Source organism: Pristiophorus japonicus, chromosome 20, assembly GCF_044704955.1.
Source record: "Pristiophorus japonicus isolate sPriJap1 chromosome 20, sPriJap1.hap1, whole genome shotgun sequence".
In the NCBI taxonomy this organism is placed as follows: domain Eukaryota; kingdom Metazoa; phylum Chordata; class Chondrichthyes; family Pristiophoridae; genus Pristiophorus; species Pristiophorus japonicus.
In genome coordinates this window covers 83,161,285-83,179,111 of record NC_091996.1, presented here as the reverse complement: position 1 = coordinate 83,179,111, position 17,827 = coordinate 83,161,285, and the positions used below count along the sequence as shown (strand labels likewise).

At 42.6% G+C, this 17,827-nt stretch overlaps 1 pseudogene; it reads right to left on the bottom strand.

Annotated features, from left to right (window-relative positions):
• Nucleotides 1-952: 952 nt before the first annotated feature.
• LOC139232802 (probable G-protein coupled receptor 139) lies at nucleotides 953-8,596 on the bottom strand (annotated as a pseudogene).
• Between the last annotated feature and the right edge of the window lie 9,231 nt (nucleotides 8,597-17,827).

The following is a 17,827-nucleotide window of genomic DNA, read 5'->3' as shown; positions in this document are numbered from 1 at the left end:
GTTACACAGTGATACAACAGCAGATGGATGTAGATTAAGGTGCAGATAAGTAAAGTGAGTGACACAAAGTGACAGCAGCAGTCGGAGATTCAAAGTAAAATTACTGAGTACAGTGATGCAGAGAGAGACACCAGCAGAGGGAAATAATAAGTGGAGTTACTGATTACAGTGATGCACAGAAACCAGCAGAGAGAGATGGAGTGTAGAGTTAACGTGTACAGTGATGCAGCAAAACCAGCAGAGGGAGATAGAGAGTAGTTACCGAGTGCAGTGATGCAGAGAGTGAAACCAGCAGAGGGAGATAGGGAGTAGAGTTACTGAGAACAGTGATGCAGAGAGTGACACCAGCAGAGGGAGATAGGGAGTAGAGTTACCGCATACAGTGATGCAGAGAAACCAGCAGAGGGAGATAAATAAAGGTGTGATGGAGAACATTCTGTGTTATTTTATATTTTGGCAATGATGGAACGTATTCTAGGGCCCAATATTTAATGGTGGCTTATCGAATATCGTATATGTGTAAAGATAAAATGATCTGCACTGATGTAAGTGAAAAAAATCGGGAAAAGTGTAAAACGGGATCCAGTGTCACTGTCGCCCGGTTTGAAAAGCGGCCAAGATTAACTTCATCAGCACTGCTTTAGATTTTAAAAGTGGTGTTGCAGATCTGCTGCCCTTATAGAACCTGTCCAATTATGATTCTCATTGATTAAAAACAAAATAGAACTTCTGCCATTTTGATAATGAGTACTGGATCCACAACACCAGTGTTATGTGTAACCAATAAGTTATTATCTATCCCGAAGGATGGTAATAGACTATAAATGAATTTTCATGATGCCCGTGTTCTCCTATTGCTCAGTCTCTTTGGTAAATGTCCGTGGTCATTGTGATATGAAGTAGAAATGCAATGTTGTGGAAGTCAGTCCTGCCACTTGCATAATTCAACTGATTAATGAATTAGTGTAAAGGGATATTTGAGCGCATTGAGCATCTCCTCCCTGAACTTACTCTGGGTCACTGTGTAAATGGCCGTGTTTGTGCAGGAACTCAGGAGCTGAAGCATAGTTCCAGCATGTTCAAAATTTTGAAAAGGGCGAAACAACGACCTGCGACTAAATGCGCTTGTAATTCGATAATAGAAGAAATACACAATCGTTGTCATCCAGAGCAGGATAAAACTGCCAGATAGAGAAAATAGTAAAACAATGGACCTTCTGCGGTGCCTCATCTCGGGGTCCTGGTCTTTCTTACCATTGCTGCCACCCCGGAGGCTCCTTCGGGCGCGACTGGCGACTAAAATGATTCTGACGGTGAGAGCGTTCAACAGTAAAATCACACAGAAGGGAAGCAATGGGGTTAACAGCTGTTCAAACCAAGAAAAAGCTCTCCATGTGGGTGCAATATAAAACTGTACTTTTGCACGGCAACCCCGCGGTATGTTATTAGCTGTAATATAAGGAATATACATGAAAGGCCAGGGAATGTTCTTTTAACAGAACAGTGCGCTCAAGGTCATTATAACCACAGCTGCGGTTCTCTCGGTGCACTATTTGTTTTTCAGCTTCTGACAACAAATGGCTACAAACCGATCAAATGTAAAAGCGACCGTTAACCAAACAGAACTGTCGATGGCAGTCGGAGCCAGGAAGTGAATGAATCTGCATACAGGAGTGTAGTACAGGAAAGTGTTCCACCAATACAGGTCAGCGATCCAATGTAATATCACGTCAGAGACAATCACCATCAGATCCGCTGTCGCCATGGCCACCAGGTAGCGAGTGATGCATTTGGAGAGGCCGCACTTTCCCCGGGAAAGGATCACAATCGCCACCAAGTTCACTGTGTGTACAGGAACAAAAAACAATCACATCATTAAACGGAGTCAAGAGTGCAGCATCAGCTGGCCTCATGTACATGCGATAGTGAATATTGCTCCTCGGCCTGTGCTCTCCTCTCCTTTGGATTGTGACACGATATCAGAGGTCAAAGATGCTTCGTCCATCACAAGATTCTTTATCTGTGAGATTTCACGTTGAGTTTCCACAGGCACTTCGAATCTAGGGTGCTCCATAAAATAAGCCAACACTGAGGATATGATAAACCAGGAGAAATCACAGCACCAAGAACAAATGGTCGAAGGGGGAGAATAATAGGCACAAGGAGAGAAGAGAACAAATGATAAAATGAAACACGACAGAAGAAAACACCAAGAAGTAAAGGGACAGCAGAGAAGACAACAACAATGATAAAAAGAGCAGGATTGTAGAGAGCACCAAATATGGAAGGAACAGGAGAGACCACACCAAGGTTTACAGCAGCAGGATGAAAGATAACATTAAGGATAAAAGGAGCAGCAGGGACAATGACACCAAGAATAAGTGGAGGAGGAGAGAAGAGAACATCAAGGTTAAAAGAGAGTAGGCAGAGCCGACAAGTTTAACTTGTATGTCGTGAGTAGAAAGCAGCAAACTGTGGTTAAAATTAAACAGTAAAAAAGTTGGCTCCCTTTACCATTTTGTTTCACCAATCAGCCAAGTTTTGACATTCCTAACTGAGTGAATGACAAAGGCTTGAAGAACTACCTACTATATTTACCAGGCACAGTGTGTAAATCGCAACACAATATGTTAAACGGTGCGGCAGACACATTACCTTCTAAAAGTCACTTACCAGGTACTCCAATTGCCGCGAGAATGGGATAATATACGACCTGGACCCAATAAAGCGATGAAGAATGCATCTTCTCTGTGAAGAGGTTACCTACTGGTGTTGGAGGCGATCACTCCAACTGCAGTAATGAAAAATCAACAGAAAATATTGGTTCATTTATAGAGTAGCGACTCTCTAATGATGGTTCTAGATTGCACAACTAGAGTTATTAGTTAGAGTTTGCTGAACAAACAAGGCACCATCTGGCTTTCCAATTCCAAAGTCATAAGACAATGAGCCATTTCCTAAAAAAACAGATGGTGGTTACCATTGAGAACAAGAGCTAAAAGATCTAAATAGAACATAAGATATTATTGTAATTTGCATCATAAGAAAGTAAGCAAACTTCCCAACTTAGCCGATTAATGTGACTTGTTTTTTTGATTGAAATCTGGTAATCAGTCTTCCATTCTCTCTCCTTCCCACTCATACCTCCACTCTCACACTCGCCTTTTCACAGTCTCTCCCATTTTATTCTCACGCCCTCTCCACTATCTCATTGTCACGAATACAGTATTGCAATCTCACTCAATTCCAATATATCACATTTCTTCGTCTCTCTCTTGCTCTCCCATTACTTCCTCTCTTCCCTTGTCTCTCTGTGACTTCCTCTCCCTCACAATCTCTTTCCATTTCATTCCATCTGTCCTGCTAACTCAGGAGTGAGCAGTTATTGGGGATGGAGGGCCACTGAACATGTTTTGCTGAGCTGCTGTGCGCCGCACATCAATGTTCCCCTAAGGCATGTGGCTGCCCTGCCATGCAACAATCGCATGGTCCCACACAGCCTGCTCTCCAGCTGCTGCTGCTGCAAAGGATGCTGCGCGTTTGCGGGTGCACACTGCCCGGCCCCGGAGCAAATTTAAAGGGACCCCATGTGGAAGAATTTAGAAGGAACATTACTTACACAGAAACATTGCATGAACATAAATTCAGATAGTAGTCAGCTGCTATCTTACATATAGTGAATATTAAATATTGAATATTGTGTACAATTTTGGTCTCCTAATCTGAGGAAGGACATTCTTGCTAATGAGGGACTGCAGCGAAGCTTCCCAGACTGATTCCCGGGATTGCAGGACTGACAAATGAAGAAAGGCTCGATCGACTCGGCTTATATTCACTGGAATTTAGAAGATTGAGAGGGGATCTCATAGAAACATATAAAATTCTGACGGGATTGGACAGGTTAGATGCAGGAAGAATGTTCCCGATGTTGGGGATGTCCAGAACCAGTGGTCACAGTCTCATGGTAAGGGGCAAGCCATTTAGGACCAAGATGAGGAGAAACTTCTTCACTCAGAGAATTGTGAACCTGTGTAATGCTCTACCACATAAAGTTATTGAGGCCAGTTCGTTAGATATATTCAAAAGGGAGTTAGATGTGGCCCTTATTGCTGAAGGGATCAAGGGGTATGGAGTGAAAGCAGGAGTGGAGTACTGAAGTTGCATGATCAGCCATGATCATCTTGAATGGTGGTGCAGTCTCGAAGGGCCGAATGGCCTACTCCTGCACCTATTTTCTTTGCTTCTATGTTTCTATGTATTGGATACTGCTTAGAAATGAATCAAAGATAAATTTTGAAAAAAAGGTGTGAAATATAACGGTAGACACTTTAGATCCTGTGACAGCATCATTGACCCACCTCAGTCCTCCTTGTGCCCCTTTGCAAAGATTACTACTGCAGGCCGAATTGGTGGCAGATGAAAACTCCCCTGTCGTTGTACCCTGGACACAGGGAGAGGAAAGATGCATTGCCGGTCACTTTCTTCGGGAAAAGACTTGTGGAGATGAGCAGCCATGATTCTGCACTAAAATGGACATGGCATATTCCAGTACGCAATGCATTCTGGGTACGGACGTGTGCCATTGGGGCCCAGAATCAAGGAACGGATCCTTTTGAGAGAGGGCCAGGGAAAATCACTTCAGCGGGTTATTAATTTGAATGAAGTATTGCTGGCTGCAGTTCGGGTCTGTCTTTGACCCATGGGAAGTGAAAGTGGATAGTTAAATGTACAACTCGTGCTCCGGCTCGCGTTCTATTTCTGTTCCATCCAGTGGGCGGGATAGAATGACCTGGTGGGCTGGATATGGCCCCTGGACCGTATTTTGTCCACCACTGTGCTAATTCCACCTTTCCCTTCATTGGGAGAGTGATTCGCCCTCTCATAGGCTGCAGATAAGTCACGCCGGATGAAGAGGGATAATGCCGCATAATCATAATCATAGAGGGTATTATTTGTGTCTTTGTTTCACGGCTATGGCAGCGGTAGAAAGATGATTGGATATATTGAAACATGGGATTTCTGGACAGAATGGCAACAACACTTTTAATTCAACACATTTCAAGAAGACATGGAGTTTGCCAGGACATGCTGCTCCAGAGGAGGGGGTTAATGATGACTGACTGACAATAAAGGGTCAGTACCTGAACAGACGGAAATAGTTACTATGTCAAGTAGCCAGTGAGTCACGGGGGATTCTGGATTCTCAGCAGTTCAATCTGAATTGGGTTAAGAAGAAAAAGGTGTGTTCCTTGGACAAGATAAACTTGGAGAGGACGTTAAACGAGATAGGAGATTAATTGCCGATGGACGTGAAGTTAAAGTTACAACAGGAGCGGATCATCGGCAAATATGCTTTAAAGGGGACAGCAGAAGATGGGAGAACTTCAACGGAAAATAAATTGGCGGCAGCAATGGTACTGAGCAAGCAGTCCATGAGCTTCTAGTTGTTGTTGTGATCAGTGATGGTCGAGGGGGTAGAGGAGAGAGGTTTGCCGAGAAGTTTGGCAGTGCACAATGTACGCTGGTGGCGCGGTTGCAATGCTGACCTAATGCTGAGGAAATGGACGATTTTGGCAAAGTCGAATGAGGCCGAAAACGAACCATGTGTTCCAGTCAGATCTATTGATGTGCGGCTAAACCTGTTGCCCACCAGACATTCGCCAGTAGACTTCAGGGAGTGCAGATTGGGGCCTTACCAGGGTGAACGACCCGGATAGGAGAGCGAGCAAGCTTTACTCGGGACAAAGGCGACACGGATGGAGGTGAGGGAATGACTGTACTTTCCAATCAAGTTCAATGCAGTATGATACAAGGGTAAGGAACGGACCGGTTTGCGTGTTCCAGCAGGGATTCATAGAGTCATACGTTGAAAATATGTGGATCAACTTACTTGACATCCCCAGTTGCAGTGAAAAAGTCCGAAAATTCTCCAGCCGGTTGTGTTAGGTTTTGAAAGTCGTAACTCCATTAAACGGGCAAGGCAGCAGGACAGAGTGAGGTCAAAAGAGAGAGACAATTCGTAAGAGAGAATGAAAGATAGACCGGTTGAGAAAGATGGACAGAGACAAGAAAACAAAGATAAAGATACAGAGATAAATAAATAGAGCGAGAGACAGAAAGATTGGGATAGGAAAACTAAGGCAGCATGTTAAATCTAGAGACAGAACACGGACAAAAGAAAAAAGGGGTAGAACAAATTCTCTGAGTTTAAAAGACTATTTTTCCGATGGAAGTCGATAAATTGCAAATATTAAACGTGCAGCCGACAGCTTTACAGCGAACAGAAGCAAAATACTGGGTATGCTGTAAAGCTGAAATAAAGACAGAAAATGCTGCAAACACTCAGCAGGCGGAAGCTTCTGTGGAGAGAAAAATAGAGATAATGTTTCAGAGCGATGACCGTTCATCGGAACAGGAGTAAGATAGAGATTTAACAGGTTATAAGGAAGTGCAGGTACAAGTAGAAGGCGGTGGGGAGATGGAATAGCATGAATCTGTGTATCATTAAATAACAAAGTCATGTCCGAATCAGATAGAGAGAGAGATTGTGGCAGAGCAGCTGCAAGGTAAAATGGGGTGGCAATGGGACGATAAAGATTAAATGACACTGTTACCAGGAGAGGGGGCGAACCCAAGCAGGCACCATGGGATCTTTAGTCGAACATCTTGAAGAAAGACTTGTAATGATATCGCGCCTTTCAAGACCTCCGGACGTCCCAAAGCGCTTTACAGCCAATGAAGTACTTTTTGAACTGTACTACTGCTGTAATGTCGACAACCACTCGCTCACCCTAGTGCATAAAGCACGTGCTAAAGTTTGAAATTAATGTGATCCGGGTGTAAGTAACGGGTCTGCTTCCGCATAGAACCCTGGAATCCGAGAATGATACGGCACACAACGAGGCCACTGGGACCACCGTGCGATTGCCAGAGATACCCAATTTATCCCACTCACACCTGCTCTTTCTATTCTTTAATTTATTCATTCACGGGATGTGTACGTCACCAGAAAGTTCCGCATTTATTGCCCATCCCAAATTGCCCTCGAGAAGGTGTTGGTGAGCCACCTTCCTGAATACAACTGAATGTCTCGTTGGGCCATTTCAGAGGGCAGCTAAGAGTCAACCACATTATGTGGGTCTGGTGTCAAATATAGGCCAGACCAGGTAAGGACGGCAGATTTCCTTCCAGTAGTAAACCAAGTGGATTTAATGACAATCCGGTAGTTATACGGTGCACCATTATTAATACTAGCTTTAAATTCCAGATTTATTTAATTAACTGAATTTATATTCACTATGACTTATGACACCGGATCATTAGCCCAGGTTACAGATTACTGGTGCAGTAACATAACGACAATGCCACATGTTTCCCACAGCCCTGCGAATGTTTCCTTTACAAGTATATATCCGCTTCCCTTTTGTAAGTTACCATTGAAACTGCTTCTGCCGAGCTTTCAGTTGTAAGGGAAATAAATTCCACATCGAGTCCGAGAACAGTGAGGGAAACATCACAGTTTATTCGTACAGAGCGCTCTGGGAGAAGTGGGGAAACTCCGCAGCTTCGCCACACATTCTCTCTGAGCGAAGTTCCAAGTTACAATTATACCTTTTGGGGGCGGTCCCGCCCCCTTACACCATTGTCCAATTAGCTAACATTTTTGTAACGTCTTACCCTATATGGTAATGCTATGACAATCTATCTTTACATTGTGGTAAGTCAAAGGTTAACTAGCATGCGCACACACAAGTGGGGTTATTTTCCTCGCATCAGCAGAAAAACAAGGAACTATCTTTCTGTTATACATCTGTTTGCCTTTTCAACCACCCATTGTTTTACTTCCCCTATCTCCATGACTCAGGGTCAATGGACGTTGGGGTCTAAATGTGTCTTTTGTTTTAAGCAGGCAATTTGTTGCTTGAACGTTTACATGGGACAGTACCAAAAACAAGAGTATTATAAACTAAGAGATAATTCTTCCACAACAGTCCCTCCTGTTGATCTTTTCCCATCTCATGCGGATAAGAACAATCCAATCTTACATCCGAACTGCCTCATTGTCTTGTGCCAGGGTCCTTGGGCGAGCCTGGAGCTGGTGGTAATCTGCAAATGGAGGTGCAGCTTCTGATATGTTGTGGGTGGAAGTCGGGTTGTTGTTTCGTTGATGTAAGTCCCAGCAGCTATGGGTATTGTGGTACATAACTTGGACATACATATCTTAATCATCATTACCGCAAGGTACAAGGCCAGGCATATACCCACAATCAAAATCAGCCCCTGTACAATACTTTGTCCCAACTTAGACATCCATCCCCCCAACACAGCCAACTGCAACATCTGGGGTGTTTAATTTCCTCAGTTCTCTCCTTATATGATCGGCTAGGTTGGTTAAATTCTCCGAATTATCGGATATATAAGTGCAACATTCAGCCCCAATCAATGCGCATGTGCCTACGTTCTGCGCCAAAACGTAATCTCGGGCCATTCGGTTCTGAATTACGGTGGTACGTATGGCTACCATTTCAGCTGTTATGCTCTCCATCGCCTCGGCTATTCGTTCCAGAACCCCCTCTACATTTCTTAGTTCATCCATGGTGCGCCCTATCCCTTATGGGAACATCACAACTCCAAAGAGTCTTTCTACCGGGGTAATCACTCGTCTTCGTTGACCTGGTGTACGCACCTCTGCCAGGGTACGTACCTGTCTGACAAAGGGGACCACATATCCCAAATAACAGGACCCTGTCCATTGCCTGGGTAACCAGGGATATGCCCTATGCCCGCACACAAAATACGTTCCGTTATACGCTGCCATTTCATATATTGTGTCGGGTTCCCAAGACTGGGCCCACAAACCTCCACCTGTTTTATTCAGAAGGCGTGAGAGGATAGTGACCCGTGCGCCTGTTGTGATAGTGAGGTTGTGTGGGCAATCGCTGTACCCTATGACACGTCCCCTTCTGCTGGTGTCATTTTGGGATAAACATAAGTTCCCGGTTCGTCTTCCGATCCCCGAGGTATTGGTCAGGACTAGGTATGGGTGTTCCCTTTTTTGGTCATAGGGTGGTTGGTACCTTCCCTGGAACGTTTGACTAATGGGGTACCCAGCACTCTCCCACTCGGTGACGTCCCCATTGTTGTCCGCACAGTAGCGGTATGATGGTCCTCCTCCCATTCGTGATCCCTCTCTTGACCCACCTTTCATCCTTCGTTCTTGCATTGGCCCCCCTCCCCCGTGCCATTCTGGCTCAGAAGCCACTTGACAGTCTCAGTTAGTGTCAGGGCAATGGGGCACAAAGCAATTCCCCCTTTGGAATGTATAGGAATATGCGAGCACACCCAGCAACTAGAAAAGTTCCCATTTCGTGCGTCAACATAAGACATATACAGAAAGGTATTTACATGGAATTCTCGTTTCCGTCTCGCTTCCCACATGCTGCACTTGACGGACTCCAAAGCTATTATACAAACTGCGGCACACAGTTTCATCTTGCCAATCTATATTAACAAATAGTCAAAGGCAAAATGGCTATATATATTACTTTTAGTGTCTATATTGACCTGTGGGCGAATCAAAGAATAGTGGATACTACAGGCATTAGTTTTTAGGCTCAAAAGCCTTAAGCTGGGTCCAGTGTTTCCACTGCCCCAGTCCTCTCATATCAACACAGGCACACGTATCTCCGCGAATCATAACCTGTACGGTCCTATCCATTTTGGTGCAAAGCCAGGCTTCCCAGGGATGACCTTTACCATTATGCGGGTCCCTTCCTGGGGCACATCTGGGAGGGCGGTGGATTCTAATTTCTCGTCCTGTCAGAGCTGCTTATCCCTGACCTGCGTTCTCATCTCCTTAAGACCGTTGCTCATTTCTAGGACGTACCGCCTGATCCTATCCCCTTAACAGTCCCAGATCAGACCCCCTTTAATGATCCCTTCTGGGAGTTGCATTGCTCTACCCGTCAGCAGATCATAGGGGGACAGCCCAGTCATCCTGTTTGGGATCGCTCTTCACTTCATTTAGAATGAGGTGCAACATGTCAACCCAGGTCCTCCTGGTTTCTCAGATTGCCTTTGCAATCGGCACCATGAGGGTTCGATTCATCCGTTCTACCATCCCCGAGCCCTGGGGATGGTATGTGATGTGGAATTTCTGCCTTATCCCCATCAGTTTACATACTGCCTTTATCACCCCTCCCGTGAAGTGGGTGCCCTGATCCGAATCCATTTGCACCGGCACCCCCCATCTGGGGATGATCTCCTCGGCCAGTATCCTGGCCACTGTAGTGGCCGTACAATTTCGTGTGGGGAACGCTTCCACCCACCGAGTGAATTGGTCAATTACCACCAAGCAATATCTTTTCCCCCGTGAGTCCGGGAGTGGCCCGGTAAAATCTATCTGTATATTTTCCCATGGCTTCCTTGGTCTTGGTTGATGGGCCAACCGTATCCTAACCGGCTTGCCAGGGTTATGTTGCACACATGTTATACAGCGCTGACAGTGTTTGGCTATATCCCGGCCAATTCTGGACCACCACCAATCTTCTCGTGAGCCACTCCATCATGGGTCCCCTGCCTGTAGGGGCCACTCCATGGTGTAGTTGCAGTAATGTCTGCTTAATGCAGTTTGGGGCTGTGACTTTTCCATCCTTTCTCCACTGGTGCAGCTTCACTGCCCCCAGGAGGCCTTCTGCCGGGTTTTCTCCTATGTCCCTCATGTTCGGGCCCTGGGACTTTAACCGGCATTATGTCAACGAGGCCCGTGTCCTGCTTTGTTTTGGCCCATACCGGCTCTAGGGCCTCGAATATCACCCTGTCTACCCCCGACTCTTATCCCTAATCCCAGGCCAGTGGTTTAGCACTGCCCATTTTCGCAATGTTTCATAAGGGCGCGGAGTACTTGCTTTTATGTCCATCCGCTCGTGGCCAGATTATTTTGTTAAGCTCAGCGTCTATTAATAGTTTAAATTCCCTTATTAAGTATGTTCCTCGAATAATTTTTTCATTATTTGTATCAGGCGAGTATTATTACATGGGCTAGTTAAGAAATCCAAATGAATAATGTCCAATATAAAACAGTTGTCAATGGAAAGTGTTAGCTTCTTTACAGGTTTGTAAGAAGGCCTGATGTCATTATGTGACTTCACGTAATCATCCGAATTTCGTTTTTTTTTTAAGTCCTTGAGCTTTCAAAACTTGCTTAGAAATTAGGAATCCGTTAAAACAGCAGAAATCATTAGTAAAGTCATCAGAATAAAAGCCTTCGCATCAGGACAGACAGCATTTTAGATTAAATTTCAATTTTTTCCTTAACTTCTAATTCAAGTGCTTGCCAAAGATTTTTTTAATTGATTTAAAACGATACCACACATTTTTAATAGTTATTTTGTTTACTGAACTTCAATTTTCACACAAGCTGTATACATTCCAACATTTCCTGTAAGAATTTTAAAATCAGTAAGATTTTCTAATTCCCAATTTTTCTTTTTGTGCTGAGTTTGCATCGCTTAGACCTCTTCTCGTTATTTTCAAAACCCTCCTGCTTGTTTAGACTGTTCGGGACTTTTCTTGATAAACACGTCTATTCTGGAAATCTTTTCAAACTTCAATGAAACGTTCTCATAATTCAAAATCATTTTCAATGGATTGTGTCTTTTACCTCTGCCAAAAATCTTTTCAATTAAACCAATATCTTTTTTTTTCACAGCCAATATCAACTAGTATTTAGTAAGTTATGTCCTCTTTTTTAAAAATCTCCTTTCTTCAAATTAGGTTTTGGTATTTTACACAGAGGGCTGGTCTCTCGGTAACTTCGTTAATTTAGACAATCGAAGACACTTTTTCTTTCAATTTCGTTCAATTTGTTTTCTTTCAAGGCTGCATCTTTATCCTTTCTTTTCATAACTAGAACGGAGTCAAGCACGCAGGCTTTGAGGGCTGCTTTTGGTCCTCTCAAATGTCCCGGTTTTTCTTTCTGTTTCTGCATCTCCCACCACTCTCTCTGTTCTTTCACACTTTTTTTTTCCCGTTGGGGCCCATCCCTCCTTTCGGTCATGTATAGTCTGGTGAGGGACCCTAGGCGGGGCCCTCTCCGTTTCCTTACCACTCATTGTAGTCTCACGTCACGGTCTCACGATTGTCAGAGGTACGCCTGGTCTTACTCACTTCTGCCAGGCGGACTTGCAATCTTTATCATCAGAGGTATCTGATTACACTTGTGATTCTCAGCACTCATCGTAGTCTCACGTCACTGTCTTACTACTGTCAGCAGTCCATTCAGGACTTGCAGTCTCTATCATCAGAGGTGTTTCAACACACTTGCGATTCGTTAAAAATGGCGCCTCCACGAACCACTACGATCTTTTCCAGCTGCACCCGCAACTTACTACAACCACATTAATTGTTCTACACATGACCCCCAATGTCCCGACCTGTGTCAATCAAAGTCGCAAGGAGATCAGTCCCTACTTCACTCACTGTTCCACTTTTCCGTCGCCACTTTGTCCTCTCTATGTTCCCTTCGACCTTAATCCTTGGCCTTTACGTGGGGCATTCGCCCTCTTAATTCCGGCTCAAGTTAGGTGACTGAAATAGTTTGTGACAATCGAAGTGGCGGGGAACACTCGTTTCTTTCACACATCACTCATACCAAGCTAGCTTAGACTCGAACCCGTGGCTCAACTGTGGTTTTTCTCACCGTTCACGGACGTTTTGTTCTTTGGTGAATTGGGGCTCAGGGGTCGCCCTGTTCCGGGGCCCAATTGACTGGATGGTCAAACCTTGACTATTCATCCCTCTCCACTGGCTAGGGGACCCGAAGCGACCATATTCACCTTGCAAGGAGCGCCAAATTGTAAGGTTAATAAATTCCACACCGAGTCCAAGAACAGTGAGGGAAACGTCACAGTTTATTCGTACAGAGCGCTCTGGGAGAAATGGGGAAACTCCACAGCTTCGCCACACCTTTTCTCCGAGCGAAGTTTCCAAGTTACAATTATACCTTTGGGTGCCCGACCCCTTACACCATTGTCCAATTATCTAACATTTTTGTAACGGCTTACCCTATATGGTAATGCTATGACAATCTATCTTTACATTGTGGTAAGTCAAAGATTAACTAGCATATGCACACACAAGTGGGGTTATTTTCCTCGTATCAGCAGAAAAACAAGGAACTATCTTCCTGTTATTAGTACAAGCGTTTAATACATCTGTTTGCCTTTTCAACCACCCATTGTCTTACTTCCCCTATCTCAGTGACTCCGGGTCAACGAACGCTGGGGTCTAAATGTATCTTTTGTTTTAAGCAGGCAATTTGTTGCTTGAACGTTTACATGGTACAGTACCAAAAACAAGAGTATTATAAACTAAGAAAAATTCTTCCACAAAACAGTGAACCCACTCACCAAACAGACACCGCTAAATAAAATTACACCTGTCATATTGTTCATTTTCAATTTTTCTCTGGAGATTTCTATTGCACAGAGGCAGACAGATAAAAGAGAGAAACAGAAAACAGAGAGACAGTTTGCGACAGAAATGAGAGAAAGCCAGACAGAGAGAGAGTGCAAGAGAGAGAGATACACAGAGAGACAGTGACAGAGCTTCTATTAATGTAAAAGTAAACTTAAGCTCAGTGAACGGGAAGTTTACACCTTCCCACGATATGATGAGAGCAAGGACATGGGGATATTAAGAAGTTTTGGAAAAATAATCCTTTGAAGTTTTGAGCTTAAAGCAGGTACGTACAGGGATCTCAATCGTGACCAACGCCATTCCACGTGGCCACTGCAAGCCACGGTGAAGCTTCAGAGGATAGCGTCCTTCAGAAGGCTAATTCAGGACAACAGATCCATCAATTGATTGAGGGATGTCAACGCATTGATAAACCTCAAATGGACCTTCGGACATACAGTTGAACAGACATGTTGGAGCATGGACATACCGCGCTTATTATGGGCTGCTTGAATAATTGAATGTAGTTCTATCTTTCTTTCTATCTATCTTTTTTCTTTCCTTCACTATTTCTTTCTTTCCTTCATTATTCCTAGTTTTCTCTCCATTTGTCTTCCTTCCTTCCTTTCTTTCTGTCTGTCTTTGCTGCTTTCTTTCTTGCCCCTTACGCTTTCTCTTTCTTTTTTCATTCTTTCTGTTTTGCTCTCTATTTTTCTTTAGCCCTTTTTCTCTCACTTACCTTCCTCCATCTTCCTGCCTTCCTCCATTCATTACTTCATTCCTTCCTCTCATTCTAGATGTCTTTCTTGCTTCTTTTATTTCACTCCTTCCTTCTTTTTTCCTTCATTCTTTCTTCCCTCTTTCTTTCTTTCTTTCTTTCTTTCTTTCGTTCTTCCAATCTCTCTTCCATTCTATATTTCTTTCTTTCTATCTTTCCTTGTATCAATCTTTGTTCTATCGTTCTCTCTATCTTTCTGTCATTCTTTAATTTATTTCTATCTTTCTCTCTTCCCTTCTTTCTATCTATCTATTGTATTTTCTATCATTCTTTCTTTCCTTCTTTCTTTCTTCCTTTGACTCTACTCTACTTTCTATTTCTTTCTTTCTTCAATCTTTCTTTCATTCATTATTTTTCCTTTCTTTCATTATTTACTTCTTTCTCTCTTCCATCCTACCATCCTTCCTTCCTTTTCTTTGTTCCTTCGTTCAATATTTTCTTTTTTCTTCCTATCGTTCTATCTTTTGTTCTTTCTTCCTATCTTCCATTCTTTCTTTCTTCGTTAATTATTTCCTTTCTTTTCTTACCTTATTTATTGCACACTTTACTTCTTTCATTCTTTCTATCCTTCTTTATTTCTACCAATCTCTTTCTTTCTTTCTATCGTTCTTTTCCATATTTCTTCCTTTCTGTCTGTCTTTGTTTCTGTCCCGTCTTTCTTTCTTACTCTCTATTTCTTTTTTATTCATTTCCAATTTTCTCTTTTTTCTGTTTCCCGATATTCCATGTTCCACTTATTGCTGTAAAAAATGGTGTAGATATTAGAACATTTTCTTTCTTTCTTCCTTTCATTCTTTCTTCCTTTCTTGTTCCTTGTTTCCTTTCATTCTTTATTTCTTACATCCATTATTTCTTTAATCTTTCATTCTTTCCTTCTTTCTTTCATTCTCTTACTTTCTTACTTTATTTCTACCTTCCTTTCTTTCTTTCATAATTTTGTCGTTCTTTTCTTTCTTTCTTAATTTTTTATCCCATTTTTTATTTTTATCTCCCTTTTTCTCTTGATTCATTACTTTAATGTTTTTTTTTAGATTGATTTCCTTTGTTTCTTCTTTGTTTCTTTCCTTCTTTCTTTCACTCTTTTTCTTTCCTTCATTCTTCCTCGCTTTCTCTCCATTTGTCTTCCTACCTTCCGTTCTTTCTGTCTTTGCTGCTTTCTTTCTTTCTTTATTGTACTTTACTTTTTCCTTTATTTCTCATTCTTTCTGTTTTTATCTCTCTTTTTGATTTTTCCTTTTCCGCTAATTTATCTTCCTCCAACATCCTGCCTTCCTTCGTTCATTACTTCCTCCCTTCCTCTCTGTCTATATATCTTCCTTTCATCCTTTCTTTCCATCGTTCGTTCTTTCTTTCCTCTCTGTCTTTCCTTCTTTTACTGATTTACAGCTTTCTTCATTTTGTGTGTTTCATGATGTCCCATGTTCCACTTATTGTTGCGAAATAAGCAATGGCATGATTTCCTTTAATCATTGTCTGTCTCTTTCATCCTTACTTCCTTCAATGCGTTGTTAATAACTTTCTTTTTCTTTCTTTTCTTTCTCTGCCTCATTTTTTTCTTCCTTTCCATTATTAGCTCTATATTCTTCTACTCTCGTTAGTCTATTTCATAATGGCCCATGCTGCCCTAATGTGATCTCGAAGTCATTGATGCCAGTTCAATGATTGGTGCGTCCTTAATGTTCATTGTTAGGTACATTTCAGGCAATTGCATTAAAATCCCATTGTTCTTTCATGCTACTTCAGACAACATGTTACATTACTATTCCCTGAATTTGCTGTAAATGCTGAGTCAGAATGTCAGATCAGCACTTGCGTTATGACCTTTTCGGAATACAGCTGGTTATTTGGTTGTACAAATCAATCCTAATAGATGCATCACAAAGGCATTGGTGAACTAATCTGGTTCAGCTTTCTCAATTTCCAACACTCTAAGTTAGTATCACTGTTTCTGAATAGTTACGTTAGAATTTGATGTTTGAGTTGCTGATTAATATTGTTCAGCTTATTTAAAGTTTTTACTTCGAATAATGAATCGGAATTAAGAAATTAATCCCGTGCCTAGTTGGTACGGTTCCTCCTGTGTCCAGATAGGAATCCGTGCATCTCTGGTCCCGTTCTTCATATTTCTCATTCGGATGCAAACTGATTGAAAGGGGAGTGTTTTGATAGGGAAATCACTCGATCATGGATTGTATCTTCTGAAACCTGCTGAACTCGCATCATCTGAGGAAAAGAGCAAGATTTGTGCTATTTTACTAGCATTCAGCTCATTTGTGATATACCAGGATGATGTATTATATTGTCATTCATATTATTCCAGCAACTGCAGTAAATGACTATTGTTACAAGCGTTACATCTATTGCGATTCCCAATTAAATGAACTTCATTAACTGTAATTCTTTTCCTTTGTAATTTTAGTGACCCTGAATATCCATTTAGCGAGCATGGAGCTTAGCGTGACTGTACCTCGGCTCATCCAACAATTGACCATTGTTATTCCAGGAGCAGAAAATCCGACTGTGTCTCACGACTCATATCCAGTATTTAATATTAATGACCAGGAGCAGAAAAGTGGAAAATATACATTAGAAGCATTGGATGGGAAGGGTGGATTTGTGTCATTGCACAGAAGTGCTCAATACCTTGAACAAATGACATCGTCAATGTATTACCACAGAGAGTTAGGGTTAGGTGTCGCTATCTCACTATTCAATTCCAAGGACATCATCAACTCAGACATTCCTCTTACTCCTATGTCTTTTTTTTCGCAGATCCCGACCACAGGACATTAAAATCAAATATAACACTCCAACATCGAACTGCATGCGCACTACAATTCAAATTTGTAAACTTCCCAACTGTTCCTTCTCCGCTCTAGAAATAGTGGATGCATTGGTGATCATTTTCCATCAGTCTATCGACTCTGGATCAGTTCCCATGGATAGGAGGGTAGCTAATGTAACACCACTTTTTTAAAAAAGGAGGGAGAGAGAAAACGGGTGATGATAGACTGGTTAGCCTGACATCAGTAGTGGGGAAAATGTTGGAATCAATTATTAAGGATGAAGTAGCAGCGCATTTGGAAAGCAGTGACAGGATCGGTCCAAGTCAACATGGATTTATGAAAGGGAAATCATGCTTGACGAATCTTCTGGAATTTTTTGAGGATGTAACTAGCAGAGTGGACAAGGGAGAACCAGCGGATGTGGTATATTTGGACTTACAAAAGACTTTTGACAAGGTCCCACACAAGAGATTGGCGTGCAAAATCAAAGCACGTGGTATTGGGGGTAATGTACTGACGTGGATAGTGAACTGGTCGGCAGACAGGGAGCAGAGAGTCGGGATAAACGGGTCCTTTTCAGAATGGCAGGCAGTGACTAGTGGAGTGCTGCATGGCTCAGTGCTGGGACCCCAGCTCATTACAGTACACATTAATGATTTAGATGAAGGAATTGAGTATAATATCTCCAAGTTTGCAGATGACACTAAACTGGCTGGCGGTGTGAGCCATGAGGAGGATGCGAAGAGGCTACAGGGTGACTTGGACAGATAAGGTGAGTGGGCAAAAGCATGGCAGATGCAGTATA